The 15,075-nt window shown below is 42.4% G+C and overlaps 1 protein-coding gene across 1 annotated transcript in view; it reads right to left on the bottom strand.

Moving 5' to 3' along the window:
- Positions 1–15,075, bottom strand: part of cdh22 (cadherin 22) — an 871,134-nt gene that overhangs the window by 678,018 nt on the left and 178,041 nt on the right. The window lies entirely within an intron of this gene.

Here is a 15,075-nt window from a genome sequence, read left to right as displayed (position 1 = left end):
AGGTAGTAGTGCCGGCTAGTAATTGGTCTGAGTATCAACAGAAAATTATAGATATAGATCTATATATTTACAGATCATATCCAATGGAATGCCTCCTAATTTCCTACCCCTTGCACTCTTCTGGGGAGGCACAGTAGCACACTGGTTAGCACTGCTGCTTCACAGTGCCAGGGACCCGGGTTCGATTCCTAGTTTGAGTCACTCTCTGTCTGGAGTTTGCACGTTCTCCCTGTGTCTGCGTGGGTTTCCTCCAGGTGCTCCAGTTTCCTCCCACATTCTTAAAGGTCTGCTGGTTAGGTGCATTGTCCCAAACAGACAACGGAGCATGGCGACTAGGGGAATTTCATAGTAACTTAATTGCAGTGTTAATGTAAGCTTTACTTGTGACTAATAAACAAAACTTTAACTTTATCATATGAAGATTTTATTACACCAAAAACTCATACAAGAACCCTAACTAGGAGGGGGAATGGTTTCAAGAATGGAAGGTTTAAAAAATCATGGGTATACGAGGGAGTAGTGGCACAGGATAGTGAGGAAGAACTTGTCGGTCGCAGTGTAATAGGCTGGGACAGGAAATGTAAACTCAAATATGCAACACAGAGCAAATCCACAATTGTAAATGACTAAAACTTCTGGGCTAACTGTTCATTATCTGCATGCACAAAGCATTTGCAGCAAGATAGATGAGTTGATAACACAGATTGCATCATATGAGTATGATGCATTAACTATTGCAGAAACATGGCTGTAGGGTGACCAGGCTCACCATTCCAAGGTATAAAAGGTTACAAGTTTCAAAAATGTTTGTTAGACCTGGGTAAGAGCAATGAGCTGTCTGGTGGTGTAAATGATAAGATCCTCTTGTTTCACTGCGTCCACATGTTTATAGGTTGTCCAAGACACACTAAAGTCATGTCCCTTTATGTCCTGTCCTACCTATGCTTAGTACTGCACAAGGTGAATTGGTCAAATAGTTGAGTGAGCTGCTCTGAGCGAATTTTTCACACACAGCGAAGGATTCCTTCACTTTCACAATAATAAATTGATAGCAATGCTGTGTCCATGTGCACAGACATTTGTGCAGGATTGCAAAATTATGGCAAGCTAGATGGGCAGACGTTGCCTAAATCTGTATTAAGTGAACTTACAAACTTGAGCAGTTGTGTTCAGTTTTAACAACACGGGGTATAGATGGTGCCATCTTTGAATCCCTTCTGAGTCAAGATCTAGCTGATACTTTCATCAATTTCCATGAGAAACATATTTTTGATGGAATGCCCCTTAACTTCGTACCCCTCATGCACTTCTGATATGTAAGTGATACATTTGTTATATTTGAATCTGCAGTTGCATGTAAGAATTTCCTTACACACCTTGGGCTCTATTTCTCCTCCCTAACAGCACTGTAGGTGTACCTATATCTCAGGAACAGCGGCGGTTCAAGAAGGCAGTTTACCAACACCTTCTCAAGGACAATTAGGGATAAGAAATAAATGCTGGTCTAGCCAGCGACATTCCATAAATTAATTTTTTAGAAGATCTTGAGCTCAAATTCACCTTTGAAGTGGAGTAGTGAAACGTTTCTTTCTTGACAAGCTAGTTGAGAAATTTGTTAATGTATTCTCTATTACGTCTATCGCAAACCCACCTTCACTGATCAATTTACTCAATGGGATTCCTACAGTTCTGCAAGCTATAAGATTAGCCTTACTGTTAACTTCATAAATAGGGTTTGAGCCATTCACTCATTGTGCAAACTTTATGTTGAAGCAGAGTGCACCAAGAATATCCTGCAAGATAAAGGCTAACCCAATCAGATTCTTGCTCATTGTTTATTGCGCAAACTCACGCCTGGGCCTTAAGCTCACACTTTTAGTCCTAGAAAAGCAACATGAGTCGCATTCTTCACCAACAGGATGTCCTGCCTTCTGTATAAATGACAGATGTGGTATGTGAATTTCAGTGCTGGTTTGGTGCCAGGCATGTAGGTCGTACATCCGAATGGTCAGTGGATCGTTTGTAACAGTATGTCCCTTCACTTTTCAAATCAGACAGAGTACTGACTATACCCAACCAGTCTATGCTTACCCAAAATATAGTGGGCGGAATTTTTCCCAAAAGTGACAAAGTGTAATTTCAGATGCAAAAACTGGTGTGATTCCCAACTTGCAACCTTACTGCAATAAATGATCCCCCAGCCAGAGTCTCCAGACATCGAAGTCGCCCAACCCAGGTCTCAGCTGCGTCCTGCAACCCAGGGGAGTTGCATCTAAATGGTCCCTCAGCACACACTCCCAGTCAAGCTAGGAGGTTGGCTGCGAGGAGGCCTGCTTCATGTTTCTTGGAGGGGAACCCGACCAGGCTTTTGGATGCATTGGAGGAGAAGCTGTTGGAAGGAGACTCCAAAGTAACATAGCCAATCCCAGCTGTGTGGCGGGGCATTTGCAATCAGGCCAGCAGCATGATCAGGAGCACCGGTGTCCAATACCACAAGGAAACCTTCTATGAGCTGTACAGATGGACACACCTGTCTCCCCCTCTCATCAGTCCCATCAGTCACCCCTGGAATTTCACCAATAATTCACTCACTGCCACCTCACAGCTTCCCAACACTCAACCTCTCAGCATCTACCTAAACAAAATCCAACACTCCTCATCACAATCCTTTTCTACCTAGATGTGATGCCCACATATGCCACTTGCTATAAACCTTTGACCCATCAGACATCTGGCTCACAATGACCTCTCTATTTCTGCAGGAGAATTTAGCCCATAAAAAAAGGTGAGTGGGGGGGGAGGGTTGCAGTTACAACTCTTCACTCCCTATCAGAAAAGGGCAATGGAGCTCACAGGGAAGTGGTAGGAGTGAAGTGGGGAGGTTGGGCTGTGCCAGGGAATTGAGGACCCACTGCACCTTCATCCATATGGTTTACTAATGTCCTTTAGGGAACAAATCTTCCACCTCCTGCCCCAAGCTAGGTGTTGAATTTTCTGAAAAGTTTCTCTCTGAACTGCTGGAGACGCAAAGTCAGAGTCAAGCAGTCGTCACCAACATTCCTGAAACTGTAAGGCTTATGGGAGCAGTCCCAAAGCCTTCATCACTGGAGACTTTGCCTTCATTGCATGGCACCCAGGCCAACATGCAAGGTTGATGATGTCAGTGGAATGCCTGGGGTAGGGTGTCTGAGCCAAGAATGATGGAATTCAAGACATGAAGCAGTGTCTGTGGACAATGGCTGAGGACAAACAGAATAAGTCCAGTCATAAAGGACTACTGCTAGGGCTTCCAACATCGTGGTGCAGACAATGGTGGACCTCCAGGACTGGCAGTGTTAGGGTGATGTTGAGGCTTCTGAAGCTTACTACCGCTGCCCCTCCATCCCATGGAGTAGCCCAAGAGCCTACGAGCAGTCCGAAGGGGAAGGCAATGCTCAAGCCTATCCTGAGGCCTTCCACCAAGGGAGACTTTGTCAGTCAGCAGCCCATCTGAATCCCTTCTTCCTGGTGCCAGTTATGTCATTGTGGGCTTCTTCTAGCTGGTCTGGTTTCCTCCACAGTCCAGAGATGTGCAGGTTAGGTGGATTGGCCATGCTAAAGTGCCCCTTAGTGTCTAAAGATGTGTAAGTTAGGGGAATTAACTGTGTTAAATGTGTGGGGTTACGGGGATAGGTCCTGGGCAAGATGCCTCCTTCTGCAATGTAAACATTCTGTGGAGGCCCAAAGTGACAGACCTCCTGGAACGATGGCTTCATCACTCACTGATCCTTTGACTTGCTGCTTTTCCCCCCTTAGAGCAGTGGGACAAAGGAATGGGCCCCATGTTCACTTAGAGCAGTCAGCAGACAGACTGGAGTCTGACATAAGCAGAAGCTGAGGAGCACCACAGCTTTCCTCACAGCGAGCCATCATCATCTTACTGACACTGCCAACCCAGGCCCATTACCCCGGTGAGGTGTCAAAGGGACATTTCCGGGTTGGGCTTGAAAGTTGGGAGGTGAGGGGGGTGGGGGGGTGTTGGCAGTGGGAGGCGCGTTGTGAAGCTGCTGAACACCAAACCTCCTAATCCATATGAATCTAAGCTATGGGGATTTGAGTTCCATTAATTTCTCTAGCACTATTTCTTTACTGAAACTAACTTCCTTAAATTTCTGCTTCTCCTGACTAGACTTTCTTTTTGTCTTCTAATATGAAGACAGGAACAAGGAATTAGTTTCATGTCTTTCCCATTCCCTTATTCCCCATTCTCCTGTCTGTCTGTAAGAGATCACTGTAGACGTTCACTAATCTCTTTCCTGCTACCTGCTGATAGAAATGTTTGCAATCTAATTTTATGTGTCTTGCTAACTTATTCTCATATTCCATTTCTTTCTATTCATAAACTTCTTGGTCATTCATTGTTAATTTTTAAATCCCCCAATCCTTTGGATGACTACTCTTTGTGACAACATTCTGAGCCTCCTCTTTTAATTTTATATCAACATTGAACTTGCTAACCACTTTTCCCCTGAGTTTACTTTATCTTAAAGGGAATGTATATTTGTTGAAAATTATCAATTAATTAATGGTTTCCATTGCAAACCTACCCTTATACCTTTCAATTTGCTTTCCCAATCTACCTTGGCCAATTCACTCATTAAACCCAAATTCGCTTTATTCAGATTAGAATCCCTAATTTGGGACTTGATAATTGTTGTTTCTCTAATTGTTCTACAGTGCGGTTTCGCGAAGGCTTTTGTTAATTGCTTTATTATTCAATACTGCCCGAGGCACTGTGATGATGGAAGTGAAGTGGATGTGATAGCGGTGACTGTTATTCTACATTGGGGTGGGTAAGTTATTGAACTTGAAATGGAACTCTGTCCACTTACCTGGGGCCCAGGACGCTTTCTCCCTACCACATTCCCCCTCCCTTCTCACTGAGCTTTTCCACTCTGTCTCCACCTTGCATTTCTTAGGCATGTTACAGATAAGGGGGTATGGCAACAGCTTCCCTTTTACTTGGCTCAGACAGTACTCCAACATCCTTGTCTGCATTCACAAAATGACAGAAATCTCCTCAGTGAATCCAGCACCATCTTTCTACCCACTGTGGTTAAATAACCTTAACAGAAAAATATCCTGCCCACAAATTGTGGAGTGGCCCATTGAATAGCAGAGGCCCAAAATCCAATTTCAGTCATAATTCAGATCCTTTTTAGGAGATTTACGAATTGTGGGCTGGACCTGCATGCTCCATGTTTCCAATTCTGACAACACAGCAGCCAATTTACATCAGTGATGTAAAGATAGTGCCCATTCAAGGTCTCTCAACACACACAGGGACCTATCTGCATGTTCCCTCCTGCATCAACACTGAGCCAGAATGTGAGGCTTCCTGGGAAGTAGTAGTTTGAGCACTTCAAGTGGCACATGTGAATCAACTCCTCAGTCCCGAGTCAGGATAAAGAGTATGTGCTCAGATTGGTGGAACGTAACAAATGGTTTTCTTTTGAGACTGAAATCATTTTATTTTGCCTATGGTTTTTAAGGGATATTGAATGCATCATTAAGTAAGCAGATTAGAGGTACAAATGAAACAGAACCTAACTGAATGGTGGAACAGGCTCAATGAAATGTTGCATTTGTTGTACACCTACTAGTTATACATGCAAAAAATTGCCTAAAGCTTTTGCTACAAATTTCAGGAACAGATGGACAGTGGCATTTTAGCAATTAATCATTCCAGGAGCAGTCTAAGATATGGTATTATTGATCAAATGATTAATGACTTGATTGTTATTACACGTAAAATCTATATTTCGGCATGATTAAAAACTGCGAGGGAAAAATTGGATAGCCCCAACATTGGGATTCAACCTGCATGATTACCCGAGACCGGTCAGAGTGATGCAAGCATTGAGTAAACTTGGTGCTATCGTTATAATGGCAGGTTAAAGTCCAACAGGTTTATTTGGAATCACGAACTTTTGGAGCTTTGCTCCTTTCTCAGGTGACTCATTTGCAGAAGGAGCAGCGCTCCAAAAGCTCATGATTCCAAATAAACCTGTTAGACCTTAACCTGGTGTTGAAAGACTTCTTACTGTGCCCACCCCAGTCTAATGCCAGCATCTCCACATCATCATTATAATGATGCTGACATGCCAGTGCTGAACATGCTGCTGAGTGGTTGCCAACATTCAGCAAGGGGACCTAACTCCATACGAGTCTCCACCATTTAAAGCTAGACTGCAGTATTAAAAGCCAAACCGGACTTCTTAATCTTTCAAATTTTAAAAATTATTTTATGGGATGTGAGTGTTGCTGGCCCATCCCTAATTGCCCTTGAGCAGATGGTAGTGAGTTGCTTTCTTGGTCCATGTGGTGTAGATACACCCATAATGCTGTTAAGGAGGGTGTTCTTGGATTTTGACCCGGCAACTGTAAAGAAATATATTCCAAATCAGGATTGTAAGTGACTTGGAGGAGAACTTGAAGGTGAACAAAGAACAATGCAGAACAGGAAATAGGCCCTTCGGCCCTCCAAGCCTGTGCCGCTCATTGGTCCAACTAGACCACTCTTTTGTATCCCTCCATTCCCAGTCTGCTCATGTGACTATCCAGATAAGTCTTAAATGATCCCAATGTCTCCGCCTCCACCACCCTGCTTTTTTTTTAGGTAAAAAAAAGGTAGGTGGTGGTGTTCCCATGCGTCTGCTGCACTTGTCCTTCTATGAGCAATGGAACAGAAAGGTCCTGGAATTTTCGTAATATCTGAAGCATTATCAATTGTGTGGTACGGTTAATCACAAGGAGGAGAAAGCTATAAAAATCTGCAAAAGGCCAGAGTGTGCCCCAAGTTTCTCCCTTGGAAGGCTTGTTACAGAAAGTGGACAGAAGGAGAGAGATTATCTTTCCACAGGGAGACTGGTGATCCTCCAGTCAAGAACTGAGAAGATTGGAACAGGTAACCATCAAGGTCAATGCCAACAGTCTAGACCCAAGGACTTGGATGCAATGCCAATATGATGACCGTACATGAGAGGTCAATGTCAGTGAAGGCTATATCTGAGCAAATGAACCACCAACCTCACTCGATGCTCCATTCATAACATATACTTCACTCATCTACCAACATTCTCCACCAACCACCACTCCTACCCAACATTCACATACTTCCCATATACAACACTGCTGGAAGCTGTACATTGACATCTCACAGCTTAGACGCATTGCCAGCTATCCATACCACATTACCCAAGCTCATTGCATCCACTGACACACTTTCCTCTCTTTTGTGATAAAGCGTCCTATAACAGGAGTTGCAGAAATTTACCAGCAGGGGGATGGGGCATGGGGTCACAGCACAATGTGCTAAGCTCCATTGATAAGTCAATGCTGGGACTAATTGGAATGACCATCTCTGTGGCTATGGTAAGCTGTAAAGCTGAAACAAAACAAGAACGCTTTATGTTCCTGCATAGTTCATCTCTCATCCTATGTCACTGCAGATTGTTCTCATTTACAAAGTGCAGACAGTATAAATATGCATCTCTTGCTTTCTCTTCCCCCGCCCTTCATACAATGTTGCTCATATGTTTTCACATTTTCAGACACCTAGCAGTACTGGGGAAATCTATCTGCGGAGAGAAGGGGATGAGACTGAGGGGGAAGAAACAAACACTTGATCTGACAACCACCAGCTCAGGTACTGGTACTTGCATGTATTTTACTGTTAAGCACAGAGGCAGGACCTGCCCATTGTAAGAAATGCTTCCTCTACTTTTTTTTGCAATGTGTGGGTGATTAAGTGTGTGACCTATTTAATTTTTTTTTGTGTAGCCTCCCACACATGGTAACTTAAAGGGACCAAGTTACGTGTGGCTTGCAGGTTGCGGGGAACACCAGCAGAATGGCACTGGGGACTGCAGCCAATAAAAGGGGAAAGGGTAGCACACGAACCAGGGACCTGAATGGTGGTGTTGCGCAATAATCTTGCTGCAAATGACTCTGCAGAAGACTTTGACAGAAAGGTGTACAGAAGAACATTGATGAATGTGTACACAGAAACGCTTGGTACATTGGTAAGCCTGCCAACGAGTCTGCTATTATTGTTAAGGAACATTGAAGAGTCCAGCTTCGACTTGGCACAGGGCTTCACGTAGAGCTTGGAACCCATCCAAGGCCAACTCCATAAGAACACTTGTGGAACTGAACTTCATACAGCAATGGTTAATGTCTCAACTTCATTTCAGCACAAGCAGGGGCCCATACAGTGTTTGAGCGCTACAATGGGGAAGCTCACCCTGAGGACACACAATCTCAACATCCTCCAATCCTCTGGAACCTCTCCGGTCTCCATTGATGATGCAAAGATCATCACCAGAGGCTCAGCAATCTCTCTCTCGCCTCCCACAGTAGCCTGGGGTACATCCCATCCGGTCCCAGCAACTTATCTAGCTTGATGCTTTTCAAAACCTCCAACACATCCTCTTTCTTAATATCTACACGCTCAAACAATTGTACAATACACTAACATGTCTGGGCCTGATTCATCAACCACCCATCAAAGCACCCTACTGATACTTAACAGGAGATCATTGCACCCCATTGAAATGCACCGCCTATTTTTAGAAGCCCAGGTCAGGCCAGACTTTCTGTCACCGCGTGTTCCTGCAGTTGGCTTAATCTGATAACAGGTTACATGTAAAGAACAGCATGGAGATGGACACTGGGGGTGGACTCTGGTGTCCTGTCTGGCAGACATCAAGAAACCCACTGGGTATTGGAACCCCCTCCTGGGGCCTCATTGGCCAGAAGCCAGAGAAGTTTCTGGAAAGGCAAGCAGGCGGGGGATAAAAAGACACATTTTCAGACACCAGCAGCAAAGACTCGAAGAAGGAGGTGACCTTTGACCATTCGGAAGACTGACCAGAGAAGGAAGGAAGGAAGGAAGAAGCTGCCATCAAGACTCATTTTCGTGATGACGGACCAGAGGGATGCAGAGAATCGAGCGTATGGTTTTAACCAAACCATCTTTACAGGTAGTATACTTGAATCTGGGGTGTCCTCTTGTTTTATGTGGATAATTTAAGGGTTAAGTGTGTTATTATTAATAAACTTGTTGAACTTTTACTTGTGTTTGTCCTTTGTCCATCTTGCAAATAAGGACACCGGGGTAAAACCTTGGAGTAAGCAAACTGGTCGAAAGCATCTGAGAATTAACAGGTACAACATCACCAACAGGGGAGTATCAGTGGATCCATGTAGAATGGAGCCAATGCCCTCTCTCAGGTTAACAGCATTTGTCTTCTCACCACTGCCTATCCAACATTGCCCTTGCAATTACCTCTCAGATAGCCAGCCCAAACTGTTGGCGTCTATGCTAAAGTGTAATGGAGTACTAATCATTATTTTAACCTGCCCATATTTGCTCTTATTGCTAGTGTTCAGCTTGGTTTTTATTGTGTGCGTACTGCACATACCTGTGTGTGTCGGTTGCACACTGCAGCCATAATGTTGTCAGCTATTAGCTTTCCAGCTATGGCGGCTCCAGTGCAGCTGGTACAATGTGATCTATTTCAAAAATCCAGTCGGTAAAGGATAGTAGTGGAGTTAATCGTTACTCATTCTACATTTATTTACAGGTGAAACATTACCAGCATATATCTCCTAATTCCAACACACCACGGTTTCATTGTATCTCTTAGCATGTGCTGAATTGAAATCTCAGTTAATGCCCTCCACCTGCATACAATTAAACAACAATAATATAAATTAACATAGCTGGCTACTGCAGAATGAAGGCATCATGATTACTGTCAGGATATAAGACATTGTCTTACATGATTCATTGCATTTGGTCATATACCAGCTGGATGTTAAGGAAGTAAAATTTCTTTCATCTGAGATTTGACATTGCAAAACAATGAATTTACGGTGATTTGGACCTTGTTCATTGGGAAGGCTGCAATCCTAGTGAACATCACTCTGTCTGTTTCTATGGCAAGAGGGAATGAAATGCAGTTAGCTCTCAATAAATAGACAGCATCCATGATCTATCTCATGCACCAGTAACTGCAAGATGTTGCAAATGCCTCTAGTTCCAGTCTGCAAGTAGCCTGATGCATAAAAGATCATGGGCCGCGATCACTCTCACAGCCACCAACAATGCTGATCTAGCACTTCTCTAAGGTTACAGATCTGGCTGCCATAAGTGGCAGATTTCAATGGAAATCTCTTTAGTGAAGCAGAAATATTATGCGTAAAGTGTTAATGATAGCTATTGAGCATGTGCATAAGGAACTATGTCAAAGTGAGGTTACTCACTGAGAGAAGGTGACTGAGAAGCATCTTAGAACTATGTCTTGTTCTTAGTTAACCTTAGTAAATAGTTAGTACATAAATAAACATGCTTTCAACACAAAGCCATTGCATCTAGCAAGTTCTCTTCTAACAAACCTGAATATAACAGATAGTGGCAGCAGTGACTATACCTATGGTGAAACAGAAAAAAATGGTGGGAAAGAACTGAAGTGAAATCCAGCAACAGTGCAATTCAGTGGATGAAGGAGTTTGATGAAAAAATAGCAAGGGAAACCCAGTGACTGGCAAAACAAACAGAGTAGAAAAAGACAACCTTGAATCAGGATGGGAAATGGCTTCAACTTTGTCCCTAGCAGAATTATTTCAAAATATAGAGGGCCCAAGGTTGAGCGATGTCAAAATTGGCAAAGATATTTTACCTGATAGTGCAATGCTCAAGATCTTACAAGTAAAGAGAATGAAAATCAAGTTAGCACTTTATCATACACTGTTGGAAGCATAGCAATCTAAGACAAAGAAATTGTTTGTTGGCCTACAACTAATTCATTGCTGGCAACATCACATGACCTGAGCTCCTGGCCTTTGGAAAGTTTTAACATTACATTTCTAGAATCACAACTAATTCTGCTTCATTAAACCTGCGAAAACCTCAGCAGGGTTCTAGCTTGACCAACAGCCTGCATCAAGTCTGAGCCTCCTCAAAGCCTGCTTCTGAAAGATTTCTGTCATAGCTGCCGAGCAGACCAAATCTCTATATACCAACTTCATCTCGCTGCATCCCCACCAATTTTAATGGAAATTAGAAAATCCCTGCTTCAGCTGGCTGAACCTGCCTGAACTGTTGTCCCTCCAGTGAGGAACTCTCATTGGACTCAGGCAATCAAGTGAACGGATATCCACATTTGTGGTGCTTTTTCTTTAAAGTTATTCATGGTTGTAAAATCTCCTCTTCCCCATCTTCTTATTGTGCGCGTAGAGTGTGTATAAAGTTTTGACCATTCCCTAGGTTTGAACATGTGAATACATTATTCTTCAGATTTAATTTGTGAGTCACATTAAGACTTGCTCTCACAAACAGAGGGTTTGCAGAAACATGACAGCCTATTTAAAAAAATGCACTTTTGCTCATGGACAGATGGTGAGAAAGTAAAGACATTCAGTTTTATCATCCTCCCATGTATGTAACAAAAGGTTTAAATCCATCACAATGAGTGGATATCTGACCGATAATATAGTTAGTTAAATTGAACAGGTGTAGAGGATTCAGCCTCCCTCCATTTCTACCCACACTCAATCAAAGAAATGCATCTTTGCAATAACTGGGGTGACAATTAAGCTAGATGCCCCAGTGAACTGTGTTCTGTACTAAATAGAATTGATATTTTTGTGGATGAGTGTGCTGTCAGCAGGAAGCAAAGCACAGTTAGAGCATGTTACATAATGACGAGATTTTGAATCATCTTCATTGCAATAGTTGCTTTGATGTTTAATCAAATTTCTTAATGCTGCAGCCAGTTCTGGTTCATAACTCATTAAATTGCTTAAATTTCCATCATTTGATAATCCCTCTTTCTTTTAGCAAATAAGAGCTTTCAGATGGAAATGAGGGCATTTCTGACCGGATGATATATATATGCTTGTGAAAGTGCTAAGATTGAATAGCCCTTCAGTGCTCACTGTGTGAGAAGTGGGCAAGTGAGTAAAATATTGAAGTACTTCTGTCTACTATGAGCCTGTACCCAACCGTAAATTGGAGATGGGGATGTAGGGGTAATATCCCTCATCTAGTAATGCAGAGACCCAGACTAATACCGTGGGGACATATGTTTATAACCCTCACAGCATCAGCGTCACAGCAGCTGATGGAATTTAAATTTAGGATTATAAAACTAGTTTCAGTAATGGTTATCATGAAAACATCACTGATTGTTTTAAAAACCCATCTTATTCATCAATGCCTCTTAGGGAAGGAAATTTGCCATCCTTACCTTCTCTAGCCTACGTATAGCTGCCTCTTAAGTGCTTAGCAGGCTTAGTTCAAGGGCAATTAAGGAGGGCAACAAATGCTCCTGCCAGTGGTATCCACATCCCTTGAAGAGTTAAAAAGAAAATTCAGAATCATTCCATAAAAAAAATCAGTAGATGACTGGGTGATGAGTGAAAGAAGGATTCTCTGTCTTCTTTTTAAAAAAAAAGTAGGATGGAGGCAGCCACATTAATGGAGCTTATCTTCCAAATAATTTAAGATTCATGTCATACCAGATGAAATTGTAAGAAACAATATTTGATTCAAGAGCTGGATAACATTATATCCTGCAGTGACATAGGGTGGAATTTTACCGGCACGTCCACCCAAAGTTCGTACGATCCTGCCCGAGGCCAACAGAGAATGCCATTCTCTGAGCCTCGCCCGCCTCTGGAATTGGGGTGGGCATGCTGGTAGAATTCTGGCCCAAGCCACAGTTGGGCTGCAGTCGTAAATCAGCAATGTAGCTTCTGCACAGAAATATACAAGTCCTGGATTGATTCACATGATACAGGCGTTCTTGCACCAGTATCCGCTTTTGTTGGCATATAGCCAACAAAACTGGTTAGACCACAAGTGAAGAACCGTATTTAAAACATGTAATATAAACAGAAAATACTGGAGAAAATCAATGTGTCTGTGGAAAAAGAAAGAGTTAACATTTTGGGTCCAGAGCTCTGAAGAACGGTTATATTAAACTCAATATATTAATTCTGTTTCTCTCTCCACAGATGCTGCCAGACCAGCTGAGTTTTTCCAGCATTTTCTGTTTTCATTACATATTTCCAGCATCTACAGTATTTTTCTTTTGTTTAAAATATGTGATTTACCCAAGATTCCTGAACTTAGTTTCATGGAGTCATGCGCTAAAATATATCCTGTTGAATATTTTGTGTGGGTAACTGATTTTTGTATCATTGGGTGTGAGTTTATTCAGTGATGCTTTTGTTACATCAGTCACAAAAGGAGCTAACATGACCATATCAAATTGAAAAAGAGTCAAGGAGCATTTTACTTGAGTTGCAACAATTTCTGTTGTTCGTCTTTTTTTTGCATGGACTATAATTGGACAGTACAGAAGTGAATGCCAGAAATTTTCCACTCCAGTAGCTATGCTGACATAGTGTGAAGTCAAACACTGAAGCTGTCACTGACCTGATAAAATCCTGAGAATGCATATTGCCTCAACATTGCTATTGCATAATTAAATGATTTGTGACAAAGCAACAATACAATGTGCTGGAGCAGCAATATGTTACATAATGGGCTGATAGATAAAGGGATTTGTCTTCACAATCCCACAACCACAACCATAGATAATGGAGATTTGCCTTGACAACCCCAAAATCTCAACCACAGGTTATGGGGATTTGTTTTGACAATTGCATATTCTCGACCATGGATCTTCAGGATTTATGCTGACTTTTCCTATTGACTCAGCCATTACTCTCTAAGCAGGAGTCAGGCGTTTCCCTGACATGGTGAGGGGACAATAGCAAAGAAAGTCAAGTCCATTATGGCCCTTTCTCACATGAAATCATTAAAGAGAAATCCATTCTTAAATGAAGTGGTAATATCATTGAGCTAATGCCATGAGGACACAGATTCAAATCCCAACCCTCACTTGTGGGATTTATCAATTTAATTGTTTCAAATAAATTGATAAATCTGGAATATAAAGCTGATCTCAGTACTGGTGACCATGAAACTAGCATTGGTTGTTGTAAAAGTTTTGGGTAAGGAAATCTGCTGCCTTTACCCAGTTTGTCAGTGTGGTTAACTCTTAACTGCCCTTTGAAATGTCTTAGTAAACCAATTCATGGACAACAAATGTTGGACTTAACAATGATGTCCACACTCTCATACTTCCATGCTGTTAGCTCTGAATGGCAACAGAGGAGATGTAGTGTTAATCTGCTTAGCATCCATTTGACTATTATATTTACAAGAGGAAGTTCAATTTGCTTCCTCTCTCCAACTAAGTTGATTTATGGAAATCAAAAGAGTTTGGGATTATGCCCAAGCAACTTTCCAACTTCAGGTGCAGCTTGACACAACAATGTCAAATATCATTTCTGTTCCAGTTCCAGTTCTCTCTCTGCACCTTGCGGTGCATTAAGGCAGACTGTTTCCATGGCTAGTAATTCCTGAAACAGGTCACCAGTGGATCATAGCTTGAAGAGCACCATTCCATATCGAGCACGGCTAACCAGGAGTCTTCCTACTTTTACTGACAGTCGTTGGTGTGCTGAAAGGATTTTGTAGATTAACTGTGGTGATGTGTCACTTTAAGGGCAAGTTCTTGGAGGCTCACGTAACTCCAATTGGGCCAGAACACACAAATCCTGGAGTTGAGCACAGGTTCCCCTTCGAGTCAAGGAGTACGATAACCTTTATATCACTCTCAGTACATAGTTACTTACCTTAATAAACTGTTCATTCATTAATCTACTTGGTGGTTGCCCACCTTTGCAAGATTGACATTCAATCCGTTAGGCCACTTGATGAATGCACATTCCTGGCTATCAAGTCCTAGGGTGGGACTCAAACTCAGAGTTTCTGACTCAGTGTTAGGGACACTACCACCACACCACAAGGCGTCCTCAATTGTCACTTCAGAAGTGTTAAAATAGAGGAGCAGTCAATCTAAAGATTCCAATGAGCAGTTCTGAGTCAGTAAAGTGAGTACGTTTGCAGTGTTTTTTCAGCCAGAATCAGCAGAAACACCTTGTCGTGATCTGACG

Source organism: Carcharhinus amblyrhynchos, chromosome 16, assembly GCF_965287045.1.
Source record: "Carcharhinus amblyrhynchos chromosome 16, sCarAmb.v2.hapA, whole genome shotgun sequence".
Lineage (NCBI taxonomy): Eukaryota > Metazoa > Chordata > Chondrichthyes > Carcharhiniformes > Carcharhinidae > Carcharhinus > Carcharhinus amblyrhynchos.
The sequence above is the reverse complement of the archived record's forward strand: the minus strand, read 5'-3'. Positions and strand labels throughout refer to the sequence as shown.